Source organism: Heloderma suspectum, chromosome 3 (genome assembly GCF_057233095.1).
Source record: "Heloderma suspectum isolate Gila_16-S chromosome 3, 16-S_ref, whole genome shotgun sequence".
In the NCBI taxonomy this organism is placed as follows: domain Eukaryota; kingdom Metazoa; phylum Chordata; class Lepidosauria; order Squamata; family Helodermatidae; genus Heloderma; species Heloderma suspectum.
The window spans coordinates 194,104,276-194,129,521 of record NC_139460.1 but is presented as its reverse complement, the minus strand read 5'-3'; the positions used below and the strand labels follow the sequence as shown (position 1 = coordinate 194,129,521).

General features: G+C 42.9%; 1 protein-coding gene across 1 annotated transcript in view; it reads right to left on the bottom strand.

The window, feature by feature from the left end:
• The window catches only part of ZMIZ1 (zinc finger MIZ-type containing 1), a 556,702-nt gene that overhangs the window by 391,761 nt on the left and 139,695 nt on the right, over nt 1–25,246 (bottom strand). The window contains exon 3 of the mRNA XM_084845236.1: nt 16,446–16,573. The gene's annotated coding sequence lies outside the window, so the exon portion shown is untranslated. The remainder of the gene's footprint in view (nt 1–16,445; nt 16,574–25,246) is intronic.

Sequence of the window (25,246 nt, the reverse complement as noted above, 5' to 3'; positions counted from 1 at the left end):
TGCTCAAAAACAGAAAAATAAGTAAATGATTAGAAGTTCACACTCGGCAGATGTTGAGGAAGTAGTCCAGGGCACTATTCAGCAGAAGGACACTAAACCATCTAATAAGGGTTTTTTCCACAGGACCGTTAAGTCTTGGGGGCAGGTGGAGAGAGAAGGAGAAGGAGGGAGAGGGGGAGGGGGAGGGGGAGGGAGAGAGAGAACACCTAACAACTGATAAACTTGCCCACTTTATTTGTAAAACACACTTGTTTTCCAAGCCCCCATCCCTGCTCTGATCCTGATCCTGATCGTGGTCAGAGCCCTTTTTTTCCCAGTGCATCTTTGCCCTTGCCAGTGGCAGCCCATCCAAAGTGCCCAAATGGGCCATGGATGGGCTACCACTGGCAAAAGGCGGCACTAACAGCAGCTTGGCCACAATTGCAAAAAGCAATCACGGCCACACTCGGGAGGAGTGGCAGGAGTTTCTACCATTCTTGCCAAGCATCTCACTGCCCAATGCCCTTTACCCATGAATGGTTGGCATGTCTAAGTCTGGACAACATGCTAACCCATCATGGGTAAAACAACCCCTAGAACAGACCATGGGTTATCAGGGTTAGGGTTTTCCTAGAAAAAAGACCCACCCTGATAAAACCAGTCCGAGTTCACACGACACGCTAACCCACCGTGGGTTGTTCAAACAACCCATTGTGAATAAGCATGTCGTGCAAACACAGTCAGTGACTTTTGCCTAAGGCCACCAATAACTGAGATTTGAAGTGGGGACTTCCCAGTTTATCACTCACACTATCTTGGCAAATCTAATAGCCGGATCTTTACTCTCAACGTCTTTTGCATAAATGGTATGTCATCTAACTAAATAAAAGTGAGACTATTATTGCCCTCCATTTCCTGGTATTGTGGCTCTGGTTCTGAAAAAGTTCCATCCCACCACAGCAGCAACTGCAAGAACAGACATCCACAGCACTACTTTAAAATGTCTGGCCAAACAACAAGAGCATTATACACCAAGCACATTTCCTTCCAATGCAATACTCAGAGCCTCACATGAATACAGGGCTCCCCACTGAGAGGGATGGCAGAAGATTGGTGAGTGTTCAGTGCTATTTCCTCTGCTATGGTATGTAACAGGGAAGCCCTGCATGCAAGAACAGGCCTCTAGAAATTTAATGGAGGCATCATAGGCCCAAACATGACAGGAGTAACATGCTTCCAAGGAGAAGTTTAATTTTACCTTCTGCTTGTAAACATAACGACACAACCCCATCTAGTTCTCAGCTTTAGGTATCAAATAAATTGATGTTTCTAACGCTGAACGGTCACTAGTTCATCCACTCCCCCAAACATATCACCTGCAGATGACCCCCATACAACCAATTTTTGAAGAAAACTCATCTCCCCCCACCCCCCACCTCTAACAACAGATACTATCACTTGTGCCCAAGAGACAAAAATAGCAACATGACAAACGGCCAAATGCATACTGTGACACGTGCAGCTTTCTAAATAGCATCGTTCTTGGTGTCCATGTATGTTAATGACATTCCTTCTGCCGATGCACACGCTTGCTCGCTCTCTCTATTTTTTTAAACACCACAGCTTAAAAAGTGGGAGGAGAGTGACAAAGATTAAATGAACAAAAGGTTGTGTCACAGCAGTTCACTCATCTCACTCGAGAAGGACCTACTGCCCAAGAAAATTTGTTCTCTCCTTACAAAAATAAATTTCTCCTTCAGCAGGGATATCTTAAAAACAAGATACTTGGGTTCAAGACTAATAAGGGCATCATGGATGTGTCTTTTTATAAGGTTGACTGGGTTTGCATGTTGTGACAAGCCACCATGGGTTAATCAACCCTTGGGGCTGCAGTGCCATGTGCCGCCCTCCATTTTGAATATGTAAGCCCCAGCCAGCAGTTGCCATGGCTTGTCATGTTATGAGAACCCAGACAGTGGGGGTTGTGTAAGGTTTAACTAACCCTCGCATAACCTATGGTCTGCTGTAGGATCATGTGAGGGTTGCTTAGCCCTTGCACAATTCCTAAGCACCTGAGTTTGTACAACATGACAAGCCACGGCAACTGCCAGCCAGGGTTTGCATAATCATAATGGTGGCCGGCATGTGCTGCAGCGCCCTGAGGGTTAATTAACACACGGTGGTTTGTCATGATGTGCAACCTGGCCCATTGTCTGTAAAGCAGGCTTGTAAATCACCATTTCTATTTGATCACCTATGGGAAGAAAGAGTTGCCTCTAAGTGACCAGACTAGGAATTTTATAATCATTGGTTCTCTTTTTCTTTTAAGCCACAAATTAACTCATGGATGTTTAAATAGACAGAATAATACATTTTTATGGTCTAGTAAAGGTTGCAAAGGTTTATTTGCTGCTGTGAAGTGTTCACTACTACAGCTTTTAAAAAACTTCTCTAAGAAGAATAAAATTATTCTTATTTGCTCTATTATAAATGCAACTGTATAATGCTATTTTTATGTATACTTGCAGAATTAATGTGAGCTTGATTTAAAGCATTTTTTTTAAATTGGTGAAAGTATATTTCAGTCTCAAATCTCCAAGAACTGTTCCCATCCTTTCTTTAATGATCACCTTTGTCTGCCAGTACTGGTGCGGACATACTGCTCTGAAACCTGTTCAAGACTTCCAGGAGACAGAGGGAGACAGGCAAAGAAGGCTATCTCAGAGCCTGCTCCAGCTGGACTGCCCCCCCAGGTGGAGCAAAATATAAGACAGAATATAAATAATTGTAATAAATAAATACATCTACCCACACCATACATCATGGTTAAGAGTCTGAAAGAAACTGCAAGATTGCACATTCCCTTCCTGCAAGGTCCTCTCTTACACACACAAATTGTCATGAATGTCAGCCATAACCATGCTTAGCACCAATTTTAACAATGGTTAGTACTATCCAAGGGTTTACCAGTAACCATTTGAAGTCATCTTCAAATGCTAGTTGAAAATGAAGCTTGGTGTGGTTGCTTCCCTCACCCCACCCCTAAATTTAGACTGTAAGCTCTTGAGCAAGGACCTGTCTTTTGCTTACATTCCTTTGAGAAACACCATATATACTGATGGTGCTATATAAATCACAAACAATAATGTGTATATTTGCATTTATATAGATGTTTACAAAGTAGTGATATGCTGGGGTCACAGGGACGGGGGATGACACCAGACTGAAAAGACCGGTCTCTTTTTTCTCTCAGGTCCCTAGATATGCTCTCCACCTTGAGAAACATAACCCATAGTAGTAGTTCAGAATTCCTAGTGCTTAACATAACATCAAGTGCAACTTCTGTGTCTAAAAATACCAGCCAGAAGGACTTTTGTTCTCCTACAGCTTAAGTGCCCCAACGGGGGAAGCCATATGACAAAGCTAATGATCCAAATAACACACCATTTATTTGAGGGAGTATGCACAAGATCACGCCTTTTTTATTCTGTATTAATTAATCTCAAACCATGAGTACACCCCCTGCTTCTGTACAGATAATCAACAATAGAGATTAAAGGCACCATCCCACATGTAATCATGAAAGAAAGGCTGGAGGAATCCCATTGTTTTAAAGACTCCGATTACGTGTTAAGAAGAGGAATTCAGCTGAGTTGCGGATTACCTAATCTGTGTGAAATAATTACAAGTTTAGACAACAGGCTATGCCTGACAATGGCTAAGTTAGGTAATGACTAGTCTTTATCATCCAGCTGCATTTGATCAACCAACAGGAAATGAACTATCTATGCTAGCATCTGGGTCTGCCAGTCTTTCTGTCTTTCCCGTTTTCAAGTTTCTCCACATGTAATATTTTTTGCAGTAAGTTAAATAATAGCTCAGTTATGGCCAACAGCATCCATCTACTCTCTGGCTGCAATGACTTGTGGTACTGGACAATTATTATATAGCCAGTAAAAACAAGGTCACATTTCTAGTCTTCATGGTTAACAGTGAACATATGTTAAAGGATGAGACTTGCAATATACTGAGAGAGCATGCAGAGGCCAGATCAAGACACCTTTTTTCCTCTTTGAAACACCCTTCATCCCCAAACCACCATCTCTCAAAAGATGTTAAAATCTTTTTGGTGTGTGCTAAAATCTCATCTCTCTGACAATGGCTAAATTTTAGGACTTTTCCTATCAGCCAGCTATTTTACCTGGTCTCTGAAAACATGGCTTGTTGTCAGGATTAAGCCAAGACTTGAACCCATAACTTTCTGCTCTGCATACTGATTCCTCCTCTGGTGAACAACTCAAAGCCACAGAGCGGGCAGCAAAAAGCAACAATGCTAACCACTTCAGACTCCAGCATGGCTCCACCCCCAGATGGTTCATTGGTTTTCCTGACCAAGCCTAGCAATAAATATTTCCAGATCAGGCCTGGAATTTTGTTTGGGCAACCATTTAGCTTAGGTCTTGCCAATGTGATTCATTACCCTCTTGCACCTACCTCCTGTCAGCTGCTCCCCTACATCCTGCACTTTTCAGACAATACCTTTGCTTTAACCCTGACTAGCAAATGACTTGGTTTGGGACAACTGCTTCCTAAAATCATCACTTTGGACCTCAGGCTATCATCTCCTGGAGCTCCCTGATAATGAAGATTGCTGATCCTGTAGAGCAGCCTTCCCCAATCAGTTGCCCTCCAGAGATTTTGGACTACAACGCCTAGAATTCTTTACCACTGGCCATGCTGCCAGGGCCTGAAGTCCAAAACATATGGAGGGCACCAGGTTGGAGAAGGCTGCTGTAGAGATCCAGGCCATGCTTGAGAGCTGTCTCGGAAGGTGTCTGTATTCATTATGGGATTCTCTACAGGTCGAGCTTCCCTGCAGTCTCCTTTCTGGGCAAAGGTAGATTTAAGGCTGAAGTAAAGGCAACAGAGACTCATTGGAATTGTCTCCTCAGATGCCAACATTTGCTGGTTACAGTTATGACCCAAGATGTTCAGAGCTCTCACAAAGGGTTTTTGTTCACTAGTTAAAATGTGCAGTGCTTCAAGTGTTAGAGGCTATAAACATCCCTTACTTACTACTGAATATAAAGAACAGACCAAAGATTTTAATCTTAGCCCCTTTCACCAGAAGAATATATAGTAAGTGTGAGGAAATTACATTAGCAAACATGCTTCTCCATGCCCAAACTGCCAATAATTCTACTCATTTGAAGTGAGCAGGGAAGATGGCTCAGGGGAAATGCCAAACATCTATGCAAGTTAACAAATTTCAAAGACACTGACTGGGTTCGCACAACACGCTAACCCATACTCAGTGGTTGAGTGTGGGTTGTTTGTTGAACTGTGGGTTAATGTGTTGTCTGAACCCAGGGCATTTTCCGCAGGGGGGCTTGTTAACCATGCAGTGTGGCTTATTTTTCTCGAACAAGCCACCTTGAGAAACCATGGTTTGTTGTTGGGTTGTTCAGGGTGGTTAACAAGCCACACTGCATGGTTAACAAGCAACACGATGGAAAATCTCCTGGGTTCAGACAACACACTAACCCACAGTTCAACAAGCAGCCAACAGTTCAACAACCCACACTCAACCACTGAGTGTGGGTTAGTGTGTGGAGTGAACAACCCCATTATCTCCTAACTACAGAATGAGGTAGACTGCACAAAGTGCTATTGGATGTTCCTAATGGATTGAAATGATTAGATGTTAGGAATGCTGGGTCTCTGGAGGTTCTGGGGCTAGAAGTGTACCAGCCATATCGGGGGTCAGACTAAGTAGCCTCATGCAGTCTCATGCTTCATGTTCTTGCTGAGCTCTTGCTCTCTGAAATATATGTTTGTAAGCTGACGAGACACAGGAATTTCTTATCTTGTCAACAAAGGCTAAGGTCAGCATAGAATTGCATATCATGTTCCTGTTCTTTGCTTATTGTATATTTTGTTCTCTGCTGTTCTCTGCTTATCATGGCTACCCTATAACCCATTTCTTGTATTATAAACAATGGTGCTAGGAGAAAAAATGTTGAGGACTGCAACCCCACACGGGAGGGAGAGGAGGAGCCGTTTCCTATGTGTCACAATATCTATAAAAGCGATGTGCTGATGTAAATCGGGACTTCTGGCTCTTTGGAAATTATTTCAGCCTTAAGCCGGCACGTTAAATAAAGAAACTCTTTTTCCTTCACTCCGTGGTCTCTCTGACTCTGAGTTCTGCAACATAAATGGTGCCGTGACTCGGATGTGGCAGGCTCTGAGACAGAGAGGTGGCAGTTGCCTGCTCTTGATCGCCGCACCGGGAGGGAGAGCTCGGCGCACGCCTCCCCTTCTTGGCGCCACCGACCTTTTTGTCGGGTAAACGGGAGGGGGCCTGCGCCGGGATCGCCCAAACGGCAGCGAGCAGCAAGAGAACCTTGGGAAGCGGAGGAAGGAACTTGAGCCCTGCCTGTATCGCAGCTGCAATTGAGTTGAAACCCACATTGGAAGCCTTCAGGAGAAAGGCAAGTATATGGAATAAAAGAGGGCCCCGCCTTTAGGGAGAAAGGCCACTGGGCAGAAAAAAAGAGGGCCCCACCTTATGAAGAAGGTCGGTGTTGGTATACGTATACAAAAAGAACCTACTCATTGCAGGTAGAAGGGGGGCCTGATCACACCCCCGAGCAGGCGCCAGTACTCAGCCGGCCAGTACTCAGCAGGAAGCTGAGGAAGCTGGGGAAGCCACTTTCCGCTCTAGGGAAAAGAGGGAAAAGTGGGCGGCAGGGACATATGAATGAAGTGGTGAAAATTGATGATTGTGTGAGTGGCTACTGTGGTTTCTGTCGCATACCGTTGACCGTCCGGGTGCCCAGGCCAGTAGAAAAGTGCGTGGTGTGAAATTCCTTTTGTGTCGGCCAGTGAGACCCCTTACTTACTGACCAATCCCCTTTCCCTCCTTGTGTCTGTCTTTATCTTAGGAGGGAGGCTATGGGAGGTGGGGGAAGCAAGACTTGCACCCCCTTGAGATGTATGTTAAAAAAAAAAAGAAAAAAGATTTTTTTTAAAGGATTTGGAATAGAGAGAGGAAACAGCAAAAAGCTCAAGGCCAAGCTGAGACAAAAACAAGAACAAGATCTGAGGCTGTTAATCAGAGAAATGTTGCAGGACAGCCTGGCTTATAACGAAGAGTGGGAGCGTGGGAGTGTGAGGCTGAAGAAGTAGCTAGTGCGCCGGGAGGGGAGCAGGAAAATTGCCCACAACATTCTGAGTTGTGCAACATCATCACCTCGCCTAATTGAGATAAAATCCCTAAGAAATGGAAACTGAAAATGAAGACCCAGAGGATGAAGGCGCAAAATGGGGAATAAAAGTGAAGAATCAGCCACCAGGGCACAGGCTAGACCCCTCTTCGAGTGGAAAGTGTGCCATAGGACGGTCCCAAGGCAGAATGAAGTGGAGAGACCACATTGAAGATCTCTGTCAAGGTAACCGTGTTTAGCTTTGAACTGTGTTAGAATTGCATAGAGCCTGTAGCTACTGACCATCAGCTATATGATTTCTGAAGAGCGTAACCATTAAGCTTTTGCCATGGGATTCCCTGCAATGAAGAAATCTCACTGATTTAAGTGTCCAGTGTTACACTGCCTGAGTGTGTGTGCTGAAGAGACCGAGAAACCAGACAGCATGTTCCTGGCCAAGCCAAAATCACGCTACTACCATGCTCCTGGAAGCTGCAATAAACTGTGTAAGCTGGGAGACTCTTTTTCCTTCACTCCGTGGTCTCTCTGACTCTGAGTTCTGCAACAGAAGCCTCCTGGCCTGAGGCTAGGACCTACTGTAGACAATGTATGATCAAGTCTGAGAACCCTCTTCAGGTACAGAAGGGAACAGGGATGTAGAACACTGGACCCAGCAACTAGCTGGCAATGTAAAGCCATAGGATTAGTCATGCCAACTATAAATACTTGGAACCTAGCCTTCTATCTTTGCCTAGTCAATGAAGGAGTACTTTCTGCATACTACACTTCAGCTCCCTGCTTCCCCAGCTCAAGCTCCAAGCTTCAGTCACTGACTTTACAGAGAGAGCTCATCTTCCAGGTCCCAATTCAGGTACGGCCACTCCCAGCCACAGTTAATAAATAATAGAGCCAGAAACATAAGGAAGAGCAGTCCTGTTGGATCAGACCATGAGTCTATCTAATCCAGGGTTCTGTTTCTAGAAGTGTCCAACTTCAATACATTTTCACCCCCTGCCCTAAAGTTAGTCTCCCATGATCAGGATCTGTCCTAGACCAAATGACAATCCAGGCAGGGCACATCTTCAGCACCACTCCCATTTGTTCAGCCTTTCGAATACCTTATTTTTACTGCATTTGTAGCCAATTTCATGATACTAATGCATAATCTGCACCTCTCCATTTTATCCTCACAACAACCCTGTGAGGTAGGTTAGGCTGAAAGTCAGTGATTGGCCCAAAGCACCCAGTCAGCTTCCTGGCCAAGTGGGGACTAAAACACGGATCTCCCGAGTCCCAGTCCAACACTCTAACCACTACACCACTCTGGCTCTCCATACCATGATAAAATTTACCCATACAATAAGATAAACTTGGACACGGGAGGATAACAGTTACTCACACACACACTAATTGTGTGTGCACCAATATTGTAAAATTCCCCACAAATAGAAAGAAGGAATCTTAAAGCAATGTTGATCATGCAGGTCACTGTTATCAGCTTTACAAGTGAAGGTGAACTGTTTGTCCTATTTTTTTAAGTTGTGAAGTGCATCTTGAGTAGATAGTCTGGGAAGAAGCATTCCTGAACATGGAGCCCTATGCCCAGAACCCCAAATGGTCCCCTGGGCCCTTCGCCCTAAATCTAACCCTGCCCATAAGGTAGTGGGCTTATCTCAATAAACATTAGTGAGCAACCTTCTGATGAAAGAATGGCAATCTGCAACCCCGCACAAAACACAAGGTGTACTGTGCTGTTCAGTATCAAATTCAAATCTGTTCCATTATTTCGTACTTCTTGCTCATTGTTATCATAAGAATTGAGTGGTTCCAAACTAGGTTTTCTGCAATTCATCATTATTAAAGCAATCCTTGCTTGAATGAAAACCAAATTAATTCATCATAATAGGAGGGCCTCCGATTTCAGGTGAAGCCAATCAGATGAGGAGGGTAAAATCACCCAGCAAAACTTTAAATACCTAACAAGAGATGACAAATCAAATGGGGATTAATGTGGAGAAAACATATTTTTTAAAAAAAACATGATTGGATTTAAACAGAATTGACATAACAGTGCAAATTAACTTTGTACAAAAAGTATTCACTGAGAAAGCAATAAAAAGGTATTGCATTAATAATCTGTGTTTAAACAATAGTTCTGGCTTCATGTGCAACATAGGGCTTTTAATAACCACAGTTTACAATGGCTGCCAGGAGTTGATTTTAACATTAGGATGCTGGAATAACAAGGAAAGAAAGAGCTCTTGGGTTATTTAATCAATCAATCAATCAATTAATTAATTACATTTTTATACTGCCCAACAGCCAAAGCTCTCTGGTCGCTTCACAATAATTAATATCATTAAATAAAACAGAAGATGCACTATAGAAGTTTAAAACCACATTATAAAATAGAAATAAAAGCCAAAAGAAAACCTAACAGCAGTACAAAGATTTAAAATATAGTAACAGATTTAAAACAGAAACTGAAAGACTAAAATGCCTGGAAAAATAGGGTCTTCACCTGGCGCCAGAAAAAGTACAATGCAGCAGCCAGATGAGTGTCTCCAGCAAGCTCATTCCACAGCCGGGACACCACAACAGAAATTGTGCGAATTTCTAGCAACAATGGACTAAACAGACAGGCATCAGCGTACTGTTGCCATACAAGATATCATTGCTGAAAGCACCAGTACGTAGGCATTCAATGTGCTTTTAACTTTAACATATTCAGCTGCGCTGTATCAAGTCAGATCATTAGTTTATCTGGCCAGTACTGGCTATTTCAACTGCGAGCAGCTCTCCAAGGTGACAGGCAGATGTCTTTCCCAGCCCTGCCACCCAAGGTCCTTTAACTGGAAATGCCAGGGCTTGATCCTGGGACAGGTCAAGTTTCTGCTGTATCACTGGGCCATGGCCCTTTCTCAACAGACATTTTGCAAAGAATTAACTATATCTGCTGTGACATCAGAAACAGAATAGTCCTCAAGTTCTGATGAGGTTCAACGTTTTTGGGTTTTTTTTAAGTATTCAAAGCATAAATTCGCTCATTAAAGGCCTGCTTACATGCATATCAAATACACACAGTGAGAGTTCAGTAATGCTTGAAAGAAAGAGTTCAACAGATGTGGAGAACCACTAGCACACAGACACACACACAGACAGAAGATGCTTCCAAAGAGAGGGGTGCTAGCTCTTATGTCAGAAGGCATTGCTCAGCTATTCCAGTTTTTTTTCTTAATCGAATTTCTGCGGTAAAAAAAAAGAAAAAAAAAAGAAGCGGTAAGAAAACAGGGGAGAGCTATGAATGGAGTACAACTATGCCTGGACCACCCTTAAAATTCAGTGAAGGAAGCAGGGCTATGGCGCAATAAAAGCCCTGTCCGGACGTACACGCACACAAACACAAAACCAGAGGAGTGGGCTGTCCCTTTCGGCAGCTAGGGAAGAGCCATACACATCCCACACCACTTACCGCTGTTCTGGCGCTCATTTGCAAACAGATTTGGATGTTTGCTTCCCAGCACTCTCTCAAGTCCATCTCCTGTTCTTACTTGCTCCAAGGTTGTGCATGCACAGTGGCTTCTCCTGCATTGGGTTGTCTTTGGGTCACCACTGGCTCTGTGCACGTGCACCGTACAAGCTCCAAATTCTCAACCAGAACACAGGCAGGCACAGCAGAGCGTCCAGGAGGACCTCACTGTCTGTTTGCCATACACGAACTTAATGATTCTTCAATGCGCTCCGAATGATCTTTAAGTTGTGGCTGGGTGACCAGTCAGATGGGCGATTAATAAATTTAATAAATAAATAAAAATAAATAAGTTAACTTGCTTCAGTTTGCCCTTTCTGTGCAATGGGTTCCTCCTGCAGCACACAAGGGTGAGTTCAAAGGAGTACTTCTGTGTTGTTGTTGTGTGGGTCAGAGCCCTCCCCACAAAACTAGCCCCAGTGGGCACCATAAACATATATACAAATACACACAATTCCAACTTTAGACTAGGTCCTTATTGGGACCGTGGAAATAAAATATTAGGGCTAGTCTGACATCTGTACAACTTCCTCTAAGGCCATTTTGTGAGAGATTCCCCTTGTACTACCACTGCTGGCTTTCCCATCCTATAGCCACCTTGATGTTTCTCTTCTTCTTCTTAGCTTGATGTTGCTGGAGAGTCTGAAAATGAAGTTTCCACGTGAAGTGTGATGCAACTGCTTTGTGGCTGCCTTCAGATAATGAGAGGAATTGTAATGTAAGACAGGGAAGCAAACACCCCTAAGATGGAGAAGACAACATGCAGCCCAAAACACAGGTGCACCACAGTCTCCATGAAACAATGCTTTGGACATATCTACGCCACACTCTGAAACTGGTTTAATAGTCTATCTCTCAAACTGGAGAAACCTAGGAGTTATAAATAGCTTGTCTACCAAGTATTCAAAGCAACATCTAAATATATTTAAACATTCTACTAAAACCTGCTATTTTAAACCCTGTCTGAAACCTGTTATGTGGAAACTTTCACTGGGTATTCCAGTGTTACGTGAAACGTAAACTTTTCTCTATTCACTATTGAAAAGTACAGACCACACACAAAGACTAAATTCTTTTAAGTGGAGGAATGAACAGTAGCATAACAAATCAAGGGGGAAAAAACAGAGGGGTGGGGGATGGGATGGGGTGGGGAAGTATAATAAACAGGCATGAGCTCTCCTGCCTCTGCTCCACCCTGAGAACAGGGAATCCCAAAGGGTTCATTTGCACCTCCCCTAGTGTGGTTTTCTACAACTGGCTGGGAACTGATGTTGTCCTTAGAATCACTCTGGAGAGATGATCTCAGGAGAAGGGAATCATCGCTAGCAGTTCCAGGAAGAAGATCAACACGGCAGACAGCACGCTGCACTCAGTCATCTTCCTTTTATAACATGAAGTATTTATTCCCAAGAGAGCTCTGCTCACGTGCAGCAACTCTCTGGGTCAGGGAGCAGCCTACATCCCCAACCAGTTTAAAAGTTAAGGCACAGAGAAACGATACAAAGCCAAGATCCTGCCACATATGGCAGCTCCCTTTCATAAGCAGAAAGTTCATGAAAGAACACAGGATGATTTGAGGATCACATACAACAAAGTTGACCGAGTACTTTCTCAAGTGTTGCTCAAGTCCCGGCTAATACATTTCTATGCGGATTTGCAGGAAAGGTGGCCTCCCCATTGCACAGCACTAGTAAACCATATCAACAGAATCATGCAAGTAGCTGCTCTCTTCAAGGCCAACAAGACCAACCCTGGGAATAGCACTACAGGTCAGCAACTGGCAACGTTAGATCTGACTCCTTCAGAGGTGCTGCCTAGGCCATCTGTTGTCAATCCACAGGTGAAAAATGGGGTGTGGAGAGGCAGGACAGTTGTGGCAATCGGACCTCGGCCCACCACCCTTCATATCCGGCACTCCAGTTCAACTAGTTGTTGGGCGGGGCCCTGCACTTGATGGACGTTCATCCAATTTTTCTTTAAAAGACTCCAGTGAAAGAGGTGCAGCGTCCCTGTCCCATCACCCAACCTGTATTAAATTTACAAAGCATCTCCTGACATCAAATTTTGGCCTACTCTGACACAATATAATGTTATGAACCTTGTTCTCTCAGGCATTCTGGTAGGAAGTCCTATCCCTCTTCGTCATAGAAGCTTATGCTTCCTGTAACCTCAGGGTATCTAGATCTTTTGAGATATTCCTTATAGAACTAACCCTAAATCCTCTCAAAATTCTTTCTATTCTTCTTACAATATGGTACACTTTTATTCCTAAAAGGGGGGCAAATTTACACCAACTCTTTTACACCAGTCTCTCAAAACATCTAAGTGTTAATTCCTTCCTCCAGCAGAAATGGGATCTTTATCTTCCTTGAAGTACAGACTCTACATGGAAAGTGATATGAGCTTGAGAGTCCCAAGTGTAATTGCTCACTGCAAATGAACAGCTAAAAATCTAGCCAACCTAAACAAATAACATGAAATATTTGCTTTACTAAATATCAACATATTAATAAACAGGCAGGCAATCTGCTATGGGGTTTGAAAAATCTCTCCTCCTTGCAGAGTGAGTAGGACAAACTGTCTGAAAAAAATAGGTTTGAGAAACTCTTATGTAGTAGCAATGGCCATGTTCAGATTTCTTACTGTTAAAAGTCATCCATGATCATTTGTGCAGTAGCCTTGCAAAAATTACATCCTCATGGAAAAAAGGAGGAGTTTGGGGCCAAAAATAAAAGCATCGAGGAGACAGCCACTTCCACTGCCTTGCTAATACTTTTTTCCAGCAGGCTTTTAGTCTATTTTTCTGTTTTATTGGCTGTGCTCCTGTCTTCTAATCTGTAATTTCTTTTAATTTGCTTTTTGTTGAAATTTTGATGTTTTTAAATACATTGTAAACTGCCCTAAGCAAGGTATAAATATTTCCAATGAATAATAAAGTAGGTTTTCTGCTTCTTACTAAAGGGCTGCAAAATTAGGTTGAAAATGAACTCTCTACAAGGAGGTTGATTCAGATGGGTCTTTTCCTCCTGCCACTACCTGTATCAAACTAGCTTTGTTTATACATATAAGGGAATCCTGACATATTTTAGGCATGCAAGTTCACCCTCATCTTATTTGTTTTCAGGCTGCTAGATTTCTGCACACCTAATGTAATACGTTATCACTCATCATAACATGTCCTCCTGAGATGAAATGAAGGAGAGCAGAGGGGGCCCAATTTTTCTGAGCCTCTTTTTCCACTTAACTAAATTTCAGATGCTATTTTAAATGTTTAAACAGAAGAGCTGTGAGCTTTAATGGATAGATTAATCAAATGAAGCTTTAAGGGAGCAATCAAATGTCCCCTAGACAGCATATAGGATATTTTGGTTTCCTGGCTCTGAGGTCGGAAACAGGGCTCCAGCGTCGGAGCCAGGAAATCGCCCTCCCTCCCTCCCCCCCCCTCCCGCACTGCCTCGTAGCTTGCACAGGGAGAACCACACCAGCAACCTCTCTGCACTCAGAAAACAGAGGGAGGGAGGGGAGGAGACTGGGGGAGGCAGCCATATGACATATCCAATGGCCTCCCAGCCTCCTTCCCTCCCTCTCCCCAAAGCCTCCGTTAAAAGGGGTGAAAACGCCCATCTAGCTTAAATGTAGAGCGGGAGGCATGGCGCACCTCCTGTTCTGCACCAGATACACATTAGCCTCCAAGTTCGGAGGCTTACAAGTACCCAGGGCAGATCCAACAGAATTGTGCCCTAACTGAATAATCACTGGGGCCAATTTTAAAGTGTGAGACAGAGCTTATACTCATTTATATTTGAGGCTATTTTGGTTCTGGTGTGTTATTCTAATAGGAAGGTAAACTGAAAATACTAAATGATGGCCTTTCTATCTAACAACGGATGGTTGTTCTGTTTTTTGCTTAAAGTATAAGTTCACATCTTCTATATCTCAAAAAGTGATCCTATAATGAGATGAATTTAACATTTAAAATAGATGAATTTCTCTATTAACTATCTAAAAAGAAGATGATTACTCAACTAAAATTGTTTAATTGGTTGACTGCCCTGATAGAAGCCCAAAAGGGCGCAGGAAATAAAAGGTTATTAAAGGGTAAGTGTTCCTTTATGCCATGAGCATCATACATAGCTTTTACAGAACACATGCTATGCAGCGGCATAGCTACTTTTAATGTTTAATTTTTTAGAAATTTTAAGTAATTCTACTTTTCTTGCATTTGGATTTGCTACAAGAACAAGGCTGGTACAAAGCTCCCATTGCAACAGTGCACCTTCCTTCATCAGTGAAGGCAATGCAGTCTCAACATGAAGCACTGACTGGTACTCCAGACAGCATTATGTGTCAAGGAACAGTGATGTCATAGGCCCTGGCCACACACCCTGATGTCAGCTGGCCCATGGAGGGCTGGGGGGGGCGCATCTGCCCCCCACCCTAACTCAAGTTCCCCTCCCTTGCACTAGAAGTTCACAAGTAAAGCATGAGTGTGTTTATCATCCTGCACAAAAATAGTCTACCATTTTCCTAACCACAAAGCTGTAGCAAAAAATAAGTAATGTTTACATCATCCACAAAATGTTGATAAAGATATCACAAAAGCGACTAATAAAACCAAACACTGCAGATAGCATTCGCAGACGCTCTCAGGGTCAATTCAGACATAATGACAAACCATGGCTTTTCCTTATGAGAATGAGTAGTGGTGAGCAAACCGTAGTTTGACATTTTATTTGAACGCAGTGAACTGTTTTGCACAAACCACAGTTTGCTCTCAGACCAGGATGAAAATATGATTTGGGACCCTGGCTTGAGGGCAAACATGGTCTGCTGCTAACTAGAAGCAGAGATGCGTAAGCCCTTCCTCTGATGCATGAAAGAACAGGGACAGGAGAAAGAGAACAAACACAACACTCACTGGTACTTTTTTCTCACAACTGTGGTGATTATTATCCCCAGCATCTGGATCCAGATGAATACCACCTCTGAACATTGCAAGTTGCATTTAGCTATCATACCTAATAATCATGGCTGGCTCACAAAGCCACCAAGGTTGGGCATTTGCCAAGACTCCAAGACCACTACAGGGTTCTCTACCTCCGAGAGCCACTATTCTCACCTTGCAATGGGGCACCCAAGGAGGTTGGAAGCAGGGAGACAGAATTCAGCTCATGTTCTCTACCGTTTCCAGGTTAAGGAGGCCCACTGAGACTGCCTTTTCCAAGGGCTCCTAAAGTCCTGGGACTGCCTTAATAGCAGCTGATATACCCCCATCCATGAATTTTTACAGTTCCAGTATTGCATATACTTTCTGCCATCATTTGGCAAGTCAAAAGTTAACAATTTGCTTCCCACTCAGATGAATCTCAACAAAAAACCTTGTCAGTTATATTCTTATGGGGTGAAAGGAGCATGTAGATCATATAACAGCTTTTAGAAATAAGAATTTTAAAAATATTTCCCCAAAATATGAGTATTCTTTATTATTTCTATGGAATACTAAAACAGGTTCACTTTTCACAACAGGGCATTGGTAGTAATGCATTGGTAACAATTGCCCAATATAATTTAATCAAATAATGCTATTAACAGTTGTCAGCAATTATATTCCTATAAACTGGACTCTCACCCTCAAAAATGAAAACAAATTCTTAAAGCACTAGGAAAACCTAACAGACATCTCCAAATTCTGAACTTCAATTCTTCACAGCACAAGATTAGCATTTTACCTTCAGGTGGTTCAGCAGTGAGGAACAAAAACTGCTGGTCTGAGTTGTGTCTCACACTCAATAAGTACTGGTAAGATGTGCAACTTGATGACAAATGTATCTTGTATAGTTAATTCCTCAGACTTTTTCTGCAACAAGAGTAGATAATTATTTTAATAGTATATTCTATTTGTACCATGTCCACCTTATAAGGAGCTCAGAACAATGTTTTAACATTACCTGTGAGATAGGTTAGACAGAGAAAGTGATTTGCCCAAGCTCAATGAGCTTTATAGCTGAATAAGGATCTGAACCTCTATTTCATCCAACCCCAGACTTCTAGCTACTACTGCAACATACTGGCTAAAAGTTCCTCTTTGGTTAGCAACATAAATCTAGAATGTTTCTGAGAAGGGATTCATCTGGCAAAATAATGTATTTAATTGCTATATACATTAGAGGCTCTCAAACTGTTCATTTAATTCCATTTTTGAACATGTCCCCTATCTCACAAGACTGTGCTTTTTTTCCATTAAAAGAAAAATTCAACTTGTAGTTTTTCTTTTCATAGAAATGGAACTGCTATCTCACATGAGTTTGCAGATCCAATGCTATAATTCTCACTTGAGTAAACCATTTGTGTGAGTAGGGATCTTTGCTGTTCAAATTTGTTACCATTGTATATATATATTAAATTTGACCCTCCAATTTATTTTATTTATTTATTTTTTTCATTTCTATACCGCCCAATAGCCGAAGCTCTCTCCAAGGGCCATTTCACGCATTACAAAGCAACTATTCCTGGTTTATCATATACTCAGTAAGGAGCTGCAATCAACCACACTTCTCTGACAATTGTACCTGTATGATACTTTTCATATATTTTTTTTTTGTACTCACACATTTACTTTATACAACAGAATGGGAAAGACTAGAGATCTCTTCAAGAAAATTGGAGATCTCAAGGGAACGTTTTGTGCAAAGACGGGCATGATAAAGGACAAAGAAGGCAGGGACCTAACAGAAGCCGATGAGATTAAGAAGAGGTGGCAAGAATACACAGAAGAACTATACAGGAAAGATCTGAATGTCCCTGATAGCCATGATAGTGCGGTCACTGAACTTGAGCCGGACATCCTGGAGAGTGAAGTCAAGTGGGCCTTAGGAAGCATTAGTAACAACAAAGCTAGTGGAGATGACAGTATTCCAGCTGAGCTATTTAAAATCCTAAAAGATGATGCTGTTAAAGTGCTGCATTCAATATGCCAACAAATCTGGAACACTCAACAGTGGCCGCAAGACTGGAAAAGGTCAGTTTACATTCCAATTCCAAAGAAGGGCAATGCCAAAGAGTGTTCAAACTACCGTACAATTGCACTCATTTCACATGCCAGCAAGGTGATGCTCAAAATCCTACAAGCTAGGCTTCAGCAGTATGCGAACCGAGAACTACCGGAAGTACAAGCTGGGTTTAGAAGAGGCAGAGGAACTAGAGATCAAATCGCCAACATTCGCTGCATCATGGAGAAAGCAAGAGAATTCCAGAAAAACGTTTATTTCTGCTTCATTGACTACGCTAAAGCCTTTGATTGTGTGGATCACAACAAACTGTGGCAAATTCTGAAAGTGATGGGAGTACCAGACCACCTTACCTGTCTCCTGAGAAACTTGTACGAGGGTCAAGAAGCAACAGTAAGAACCAGACATGGAACAACCGATTGGTTCAAAATTGGGAAAGGAGTACGACAAGGCTGCATATTGTCACCCTGCTTATTTAACTTATATGCAGAGTACATCATGAGAAATGCCGGGTTGGATGAATCAGAGGTCGGAATTAAGATTGCTGGGAGAATTATCAACAACCTCCGATATGCAGACGATACCACCCTAATGGCAGAAAGCGAAGAGGATCTCAAGAGCCTCTTGTTGAGGGTGAAAGAGGAGAGTGCAAAAGCTGGTTTGAAACTCAACATTAAAAAAACGAAGATCATGGCATCTGGCCCCATCACTTCCTGGCATATAGAAGGGGAAGAAATGGAAGCAGTGACAGATTTTACTTTCTTGGGCTCCAAGATCACCGCAGACGGTGACTGTAGCCATGAAATTAAAAGACGCTTGCTCCTTGGCAGGAAAGCTATGGCCAACCTAGACAGCATAGTAAGAAGCAGAGACATCACCTTGCCAACAAAGGTCCATCTAATCAAAGCTATGGTTTTCCCAGTAGCAACGTATGGCTGTGAGAGCTGGACTATAAGGAAGGATGAGCGCCGAAGAATTGATGCTTTCGAACTGTGGTGCTGGAGAAGACTCTTACGAGTCCCCTGGACTGCAAGGAGGTCAAATCAGTCCATCCTAAAGGAAATCAACCCTGAGTGCTCATTGGAAGGACAGATAATGAAGCTGAAGCTCCAATATTTTGGCCACCTAATGCAAAGAGAAAACTCCCTGGAAAAGACCCTGATGCTGGGAAAGACTGAAGGCAAAAGGAGAAGGGGACGACAGAGGATGAGATGGCTAGATAGCATCACGGATGCAATGAATATGAACTTGAGCACGCTCCGGGAGAGAGCGCAGGACAGGAAGGCCTGGCGTGCTATGGTCCATGGGGTCACGAAGAGTCGGACACGACTGAACGACTGAACAACAACAACAATGCATCTAAAAATGTAATGTGTGACGCTGCCATGACTGTTAAAGTAATGTCAATAAGCTACTTATTCTTAATTGTTCAGAAGCTCCACTGCTGGCAGCCTGGCAGGCCCATGAATCCCACATCTCTCGTGTATACACCTATATTTGGAGTAAGTATCCCAGGAAGCTTTTGGTCCAGAGCTGGCTTCTATGTTATTTCATTTGCATGGCTTCCAGAAATGTCCCGTCTTGTGCTTCTGATTCCCTGAAGTGAAGCAAAGTTTGAAGTAGATCAGTGACCCAGTTTTCACATTAGAGGAGTACCACATCTGCAACTTTCTTGTGGTCCATCTCCCACTGTTCTCATAATGGAAGAATGCAGAAGCTGTATGGGAGGGACAAGGTTGGGCCAAAAGAATCACAGGAGTGCCAGAGGCTCAATCCCATGTAGGGTGGTGGACAGCATTACCATGGCTCTTCCTATGTGATTTCTGCGCCCCTTCCATTAGAGTAACATGGGATGGAGCCACAGGGGAAGCAACCACACTGCTCCTGTAATGTGAGAATTGGCCTTTAGCTACCTGACATCAAAAGCTCGAGGAAAGTCCCTCTGTATTACTGTAATATGTAATAATAGCCAGTGTGGTGTAGTGCTTAGAATGTTGGACTGGGACTTGAGAGACCTGGGCTCCATGAAGCTTTGGGTCAGTCACTGACTCAGACTAACCTACCTCACAGGGTTGTTGTGAGGATAAAACAGAGAGGCGGAGGATCATGTATGCTGCCTTGGGCTCCTTCAAGGAAAGGCAAGATACAAGTGAAATATGTCAATAAAATAACTTTGGATGGCAAAAAAGCACAAGACCATGCAATTAAAATAAAGCATGAATTGGCTCTCAGATGCTCTTGGAAAACTATATCCACTCACTTAAATGACCTAAGGGGTAAGTGTCCCAGGCTAGCAATCAGGCCAGGGTTGAGGGAAGGAAACATGTTGGTACTTGGTAGTTGCTACAGAGTGTTTTCCCTCTTTCTTCCTTCAACCAATTGCCAACAACAAGCTGCATGCAAATTTGGGGCCTTTCACCTCTGTTAGCTCTCATGAGACAGCAGATGGCCATCTATTGGTTGCTAAGCATCACATTAGTAGCTAAGCAGCTCACCATTGCAGAACCCACTGTGCTACATCCTTTTTTAACTCGTCTTGAATGTGGTTTAACTAAAAAGCTTCCATATATGAAGGAAGGCCTAAATGAAAGTGACAACACACCAATGCAATTTCTCACCTTTGGGCATATGTCTAGATTTGCTTTAAGAAAGGAAGAAGAAAGCAAATCCTGGAGGAAACAGAGCTAGCAACATCTAGTTGATAATATTGTTCCTATCATGCAAGAACATGAGGGAAGCGAACTTCTCAGCAGAGCTGCAAACTTTACCCAGTTCAATCAGTAGATTAATCTCCTAAATAGGGGGATTTTAGAATGGTATGACTGAGAGTTGAGGATGCACTTGTTTATTTTTAATACTATTTTGCTGCTGGGGTATTACTGAATTATGGAATGAAAAGGAAATAGTAAAAATGCCCCTCAACAGCTTTTATTAACTTGTAAGCTTTTTTACAGTCACTTCAATATCTCAAAAGGCAGCTATATCAAAATTTGAGTAATATGCACATTTAATCAATCAGTTAAAAGACTCATGATTAACTGACTAAAAAACTTAAAATTGGTTGAGCATCCTATACATCCATCTTGGAGAGTGCATCTGTACAATGTAAATGCTCAGACTGAAGAACTGGGAGGAATTTGTATTTTGAAAGCATTAAATACAGCAGTATCTTGAAGGTATGACTGCCCTTCCTAATATGCATGTGCCACTTCCATACCTCTCTTGTGAAAATATTTTCCTGCTAACTCTCTGTATAGCTGCCTTTCCATCAAACAGCCAGAAAGCACTCACTCCAACTACTGATCTGTTGCCACTGCTTATGACTGAGTTAGAGACATAACTGCTTAGGCAGACTTTGGCTTCATTGTGGCTATGTACTTTCTAAGAAGTAAATCCCACTGACTTACTTCAGATCAGGTTGTTTGTGGCTCTGCGGGTATTTTCTGCATTTTGGTATATACATGGAGGAGTTGGATGATGGAATAAAGCCACTACTGGCTGCAAGGGTTGCACCATACCAGAGCTTTCAATGCCTTTGCTGATGTTACGTCATTCCACACATTATGTGGCAGTAAACTCAGATTTGTCACCAAGTGTACACTTGACAGAGAGCTACAGACAATCCCTGTCTCTCGGATGAATGTACCTATAAACCTGTATGAGACAGCTGAATAGCAGATGGGCAACTACTGCAGCAAAAACAATGAAGAGTCTCATGTCAGCTCAAAAACGAGTAAGTTCTGGAGAGAGAGGCAAGAACCAGATGCATGTATCAGATGCATGATACATGCCTTTCCAAAGAAATGTTGATTTCAATTGCAATGTTACATTTTCAGAGGTACAGTACGGAGTGGCCCTCAGGCACACCACCTCCAAGTTATGCCCTCTCAAGCTGTGGACAGTTTTCAGAGCTGCAGAACCAGAAGTGGAGGTACTACTGTGGAAGTCAAAAATCAAGGTGGGTCTAGGCAGGGTTGGGTGCCTTTAGAGCGGGGCAATAGTTGTTCCATAAGGCCTTGAGAGACAGGGGGATGAAGCAGGGGCCAAAGAATTGGAATCGGGAACTAGATTTCATGTACTCATTAGAAAGAATTGGCCAAACATTTGGCTAGAGGCCTTTATAGCATTTGAAAAATCGACCTACAGTGCAATCCTATAAATGTCTACTCAGAAGTAAGCCTCATTGACCTGGTTCACATGACATAACAGCCAATTGTGGGTTTATTTACCCTTGAGGAGCTGCGGTGCATGCTGGCCACTGTTATGAATATGCAACCCACACAAACCTGGCCAGAGGGAGTTATTTGAGGGCGAAATAACCCTTGCATAACCCACAGTCCATTGTAGAACTATATGAGGGTTGTTTAGCCCTCAAATAACCCCCACAGGCCAGATTCATACAACAGGACAACCCACGGTTGGGGGCTGCATATTCATAATGGTGGCCAGCATGCACCACAGCTCCTCGGGGGTAAATTGGCCCACAGTGGCTGTCATGTCATGCAAGCTGGCCCACTGAATTCAGTGGGATTTACTTCCAGATAAGGGTGCATAGGAGTGCAGCCTTACTAAGCTTATCTACCTATACCACATGGCTTGTATACCATTTCATTGTCCTTGTTTTTGAAAGCCACCATTCCTGTTTAGTTATTATTCTATTACATGGGAAAGAAATGCTTGAACTGAAATGGAGGGGCTCTGTTAAAGAGAAACCTCAACAATGTTTGACTTTTAAAAAAATCAATAAAAATCAGTCCTCTTCTAAAGTTTCTTCCCTTTTTTAAGGAAGTGCATAAGGGGGAACAGTCAATGACACTTTCACAGGACTAGAATGGTTTGCCACAGTGTGATTAGACCTGGAGAGCACAGCTGCAAGTTATAAATGTCCAGGCAGGCAAACATGAGTGGCATCCCATCTACTCTGCCAAAAATTCCAAGCAATTAGAATAGCACTTTTGCAAGTTGCCAATATGGAGAATAAACACCAGCAGTGAAGGGAAAAGGTGGGGTGGATAAAATACTCCTTATTTTAGAAAGTTACTTGAAAATATTTTTTTCATTTTCCTCCAATAATGGCCATTGACTCACAGACCATTTGTCTGAGTTTGATTCTTCCTCCATCTCATTCCTAGTTAGAGAGAAGAACCTTTCTGATATTGTCACCCTCAGGAAAAGCAATTTGTTTACACTATAAATAAGCAAAGCCTGGAAAGGAAAGATTGTTCACATAGACTCTAAATTCAATTGTTATTGTTTGCTTGCTTCTTTGTTTGAGGCAGCCACCATATTCTCAAGTAGCGGATAGACAGTAGAACTTGGACTAAGGTGGCTTGGCTTCAAATTCCCACTCAGCCATGAAGCTCATTAGGCCACACTGAGCCAGCTTAACCTGTGTCACAGGTTTGTTACAAAGATAAAGATGGCCAATCCCATGAATTCCGGAGCTCCTTGGAGGAAGGGAGGGATACAAATGTGACAGAGAGATAGAATATCAACACAAATTGTTCTGGATAAACTTCCCCTCCACAACTCTGTCATAAACTGCATTGGAATTATTGAAATTTAAAATACAGATGCCAGCAAAGCTCACCAGGCTAAGGCTTTGATAGTAATGCTAGCCTCAAAGAAGAAGCAAGCATCATAAATCCTCAAATTTTCCTGTGGCTTGGATTAAAATCCAACCTGGACAAGAATTCCCAGCTTTCCCCCCTACCCATGCAGCCCCCCAAAACAGCCCCACCCCTTTTATCCCTTTAAAAGCTCCACTTACTGGGACAAGAGCGACAGCATTCCAGGACCATGGGAAAAGGGAAGGAAGAGGTATTTTTCTCCCCTCTCAGCGTACCAGGACGCAAGGCCCCAGTGACACTTGGGTAGTGTGGTTTTACAAGGGGCTATTGCCATTGCAGGCACAGAATAGCACAGGAAAGGGGGAAAAACCTCCTTCCTTTGCTCTTTCTGCACTTGCAGGAGTGCTGCTGCCGCCACTAGCCCAATTAACTGGGGTTCTTAAAGGGAGGAAAGGGAAAGGTTGGTGTAGTAGGGTGGGTGACGGGGTTGGGGGACTGGCTCGGAAATAAGCGAAGCTATGTTCGGCGGGCAGGGGGTTGGAAAAGGGTTTGCTGTATTTCCACAGCGCAGTGGGAATTCACACATCTCTAATAAGAAAATAAATAGCCACCATCAGTTCTAAAGGCACTGAAAGTTCTAAGTAAGAAAGTAACAGGATTGGCACAGTTAGCATGTTTAGAGATTCGCAGCTTGATTCTATCCATGTTTTCCCATTGATTGCAATGGGACTTACTTACTCGCAATGAAGTATGCACAAGATTGCAGCTATGCACCCCAGTCCAATGCAAGCTCACTCAGTAGTAAGTAGCAAGGGGCTCACTCATTAGTAAATATGCTGGGGAGGGAGCAAGAGAGCCAGCTGAACCAGTGTTTGATGCACTGTTATGTATGTATCTTATGGAAAGTGCAAAGCCAGGAGGAAACTATGGCTGAAGAACCCACAGTGACTTTAAAAAAATGATGTCCATCTTCAGCCTTCACTTCCTTGCACACGTCTCTCGGCATCTTCGTATTAAACTGTGATGTTACTGGGAAGGAAATGCCTGTTTCATAGCGTTGGGGAATCCCTCACAACACAGATTCATGAGACAGGATTTTTGTATTGCAGTCTAATAGACTTATCAAACTGGGCAAGTGCCAATTTCTACTCTGTTAGGACTAGTAAATTTTTATGTTTGTAATCCTTGGTTGTCAGAAAGAAAATAACAGGCTTCTTTGGGAAAAGTCCACGGCTGGCAATACAGAATAGCAAGGCAAGGAGTTGCTTGTGGCAAAAACTGGGTCTGTTGATTTGGTTTGTGATTATACCTCTTCAAAGACTACATAAATGCTTCAACAGGGAAATATCCATCAAACAATGGCCTGAAATGGACCATAAACTGATAGCTGTCAGCGCCCCTCTGACACTTATGCCAACCATCTCCAGAGTTGTGTGTGTGTGTGTGGGGGGGGGGGGTTACCCACAAACCCAGTATTTCCCAAACTGACACTTGAAACAAACTTTTAAAAACCTTAATTAAAATTCAAGACCCACTTCACTTTGCACCCCCAAAAGGATGACTTCAAGAGGAATGTGACCAAGTCAGAATTATACCCATCCTCAGAGGAACTTGCTTCCAATTTTCTTCGTAAGTCTCAATTCCAATTAGGACAAGCTCAGAGCAGGCACCCTCCCCTGAGGAGTACACTTGTGCTTTGGGAGAAGCAGAAGCTGATTGAAAGAAGGCAAGAGCAGAGTGGTAAATCATGCAGAGATGCAGCAAGCAGCCTCTTCTGCAATTGGGTGCTTTGGACTCCTGGAAGCCTTTAATCATCCTCAGTAAAAGTTATCTGCAATAGCAGTTCTCTCACAGCACTCTACTGTGTACCACCAACAGAGAATCTGGGAATTGCTAAATTAGCACAATTACGGCATGACCTTATGAATATTTAGAGGGGTAAAAAGTTCTACA